Source organism: Apaloderma vittatum, unplaced genomic scaffold, assembly GCF_000703405.1.
Source record: "Apaloderma vittatum isolate BGI_N311 unplaced genomic scaffold, ASM70340v1 scaffold24877, whole genome shotgun sequence".
NCBI lineage: Eukaryota > Metazoa > Chordata > Aves > Trogoniformes > Trogonidae > Apaloderma > Apaloderma vittatum.
The window spans coordinates 14,725-17,927 of NW_009724928.1; the positions used below are offsets into that span (position 1 = coordinate 14,725).

Consider the following 3,203-nt stretch of genomic DNA (forward strand, 5'->3'; position numbering starts at 1 on the left):
TACCCAGCTGACAGCCCCACGGACGTATGCCCAGAGAAGCCCTCTCTCCCTCCCAGACCCCACTCGGCACGCGTGTAGGCGAGGAGCGAAGTGCCCGAGGTGCTCAGCGCCCCTCTGCCCTCCCAGCCGGGCACAGGAACCCGGGAGCTCAGCCTCTGCCACCGCAGCTCTCACGGGTGGCTGCAGCCCCCCTGCTCTCGTGGGGACATGCTGCCCCTTCATGGGACCCTCCGGCATCAGGTCCCTCCTGTGCCACCTTGCACCTGGCAGAAAGGTGCTTCTGCCACCCTCAAGTCCTCCTGCCCAGCCCCTGGGGCTGCCGCGAGCATCAGCAGTGCAGAGAAGAGCAGCTTCCCAGTCTTGGCGAAAAATAAAGATTTATGGAGAAAGATCAGTTGCTCAATCTGGAGAAGTTATTTAACCAAAAGCCTGTTGCCACATGAGTGGTTGTGCCTGAAGAAGCTTTCTCTTCCAGAAAGCAATCTGTCCAGATGTCTGGCGTAAGATTTATGATCGTGAATGTGAGAACGCATTAAATGCCTGCTGGAAGAGAGATACATCCTTGCATTTCAGGGCACAAACCAAATCCTAGCCACGGAGGGATATGGCCAAGCTTTCTGAGGAAGTGAATCCCCCAAGGCCTCACGCAACCACAGCGTTTCTAGTGTCCTTCTGCAAAACCTCTGGTCCCTGCCGCTGTCGCCAGCTGGCCTGTGGCAAGGGCTTAGCCAGCAGGTTTGGTGCTGAGACTGCTCCAAAGCTCACGCTTTACACTCCCATTAGAAATAATCAAAGAGGGCACAGCTCTCAGGAATCAACACCGTGCCACTATTAATAAATCCTCTTTGCAAAGACATTTTCCTGACAGTCACCTGGGTTTACCAGAAGACTAAAGAAAACAAAAGGAAAAGCACCCAGCCAAACTCTTTTGCAGATCAGGAAGGAGAAGAAAGCACTTCAAAACATGGTGATGTTCTCTGAAAACAGTTCACCTCAACTTGTTGTCATCCTGAAAACGAGCAAGAAACTGTTGAGTTGGTCCAAAGATGTTTCTCTGGTGCGAGGCTAATCCTCAGCAGGTCAGGACGTAGAACAATAACCCACAAGGAGAGTGACTTGGAGGGAATGAGACTGGGCTGCCCAGTGGTCTGGCTGTTAGCCCGCCAGGAAATCTGCCAAATACTCTTATTTTTTTCATTTAGCCCTCAGCTATTTAAAGGCAGTCCCATCACAAGTAGAGCCTCAGGCATCCCAGCCCCGCGCTGCCAGAAACGCCGCACAGGGGCAGCTCTGACCTGGCCAAGGTGACCACCGGATCTCCTGCAGTCTTGGTTGGAAGAGGAAGCGTTCCCGTTTCTCCCAAATGGATGCAGGGGACCCAAAAATGAGTCTCTTTCTGGATGGGATCGGACAACAGGAACCCCTGGAGCAGCAATTTTGGAAGTGTGTCATGTTTGGAGCATTCTTCTGTTTCAGGGACAAGTGTGGTATCATGAGGACCAAACTCGTTTGAGCCACCCCTTCCATGCAAAGCAATGTCCTGCCCACTTCCATCAAGAAAAAGTAAAATACGTGCTGAAGTGGATGCACTTTTTTGTTTAACAAACCTTCAGTTACTGTACGAGAAAGAGGACTTGGGAGGAGTCGTCCACCTCCCCAGGCAGCGTGTGTGTGAGTGTGCGTGTGTGTGGCAGCCCCAAGGCTCTGGAAGCCACCAGAGGGGGGTGAAAGACCCACAGGAGACAAAGACCAGGTTCCATTACAAAAAGGAGGCTGCCCATGTCCTAAGTGCGGGAGTCCACATCAGAGCTGAAGAATCTGCAGGGCACATTTTAGAGCCGGCCTATATATAACCTGGACAGCTTGGGAGAGTCTATAAATTGAGAGAGCTGACAGAAAGAGATCAGGAAAGTATTCAGGACTTTTCTGTTAACTCTTCCAGAATCTGTCTGGAAGAACTGGCTGGACTTGAGCTTGCAGGAAACCCGAAATCTGTCAAAGATTTTATCAAAGCAGGAGTGATCTGCTCTAACGGAAACCACGCAAATCCCTCAGCGTGCTGCAGAAGGGAAGAGGAATCAATCTCGTAAATTTTTTTGTTTTAAGTCTTTTTCCTTTCTAATCCCTTAGAAGGGAGGTAACAGTGGTAGAAGAAAAGCTTTCTGATCTGCCATTGCAAAAAATCCCCAAAGGTGACCTAAGGTTTTCAGACGCATTTCAAGCACTTTAAGGCACGAGAACAGCTTTCAACATTGCTCCTCAACGTGCAGAAGAAAAAGTCTAGCTGGAAAATCACCAAGAGTTAGCACAGAAATCATCACCTACCACCACCCTGCACTCAGCATTTATAAAGGAGCCTGATTTATTGTCTCCTCTCCAAAATAGCCTCTACCCATCCACCTCGGGGAAACGTAAGGCGAAACCTCACACTCAAGCAGGTGCCTCCCATCACCACTGCTCGTCCTCCAGGGCAGAGGGAAAGGGCTGCTGCTCCCCGGTCCCACCACGGCCAAACCTCTGTAACCTCCTGCGGTACCTGGAGGCTTGAAAATTAAGAAGAGGCACAAATACCACTGACATTAACGATACAGCACCATCAGGAGGGATCGGCTCCGTGGCACACGACTAAGGGCAGTGCAGGCAGCCCAGGCTGCCTCCTCCCCCCAGCAGCCACCTCAGGTCACCCCGGCGTGACGGGACGAGCCCCTCTGGGACCAGCCACCCGGCACAGGCTGTTTCCTCAGCAGCTCCTCTGAGAGGGCAAGCAGAGGCTCTGCTTACTATAAATCAACAATAACCTGCTGACTTAAACAAGCATCTGCTATTTACTCTGGCTGCCCAAGCCAATCCATTTGGCCTGACACAGAATCGATGTATAGCAAAGAGATCCATCTGTAAATTATTTACTTGGCGGAAATTTGCCAAACTTATTATCTACTGACATTATTTGACTGTCCTATTATGGCAACGGGATGCTGTTGTCCTCTTATGTCACAGCCCGGAGTCTTCCCTGAACCAGCGCTACCGCACTCCCTCCTGGCATGCCTGATGAACGCGGGAAAATGTGACTCCGAGGAAGCACAGGACAGTGTCAGAATTAACCGAGAGGCGGTGTCCTGACAGCAGCAGGTGAGCACCCATCAGCCTGGGACCTCCGCTCGACAGGCACGGGAGGGGAAGGTCACGCCAGAGGCAGGAGGCCC

The 3,203-nt window shown here is 51.7% G+C and overlaps 1 protein-coding gene across 1 annotated transcript in view; it reads right to left on the reverse strand.

The window, feature by feature from the left end:
• AR (androgen receptor) overlaps window positions 1–3,203 on the reverse strand; it is a gene marked incomplete at its 5' end in the record, with an annotated part of 18,064 nt that overhangs the window by 14,016 nt on the left and 845 nt on the right. The gene's annotated exons all lie outside the window — the stretch shown is intronic.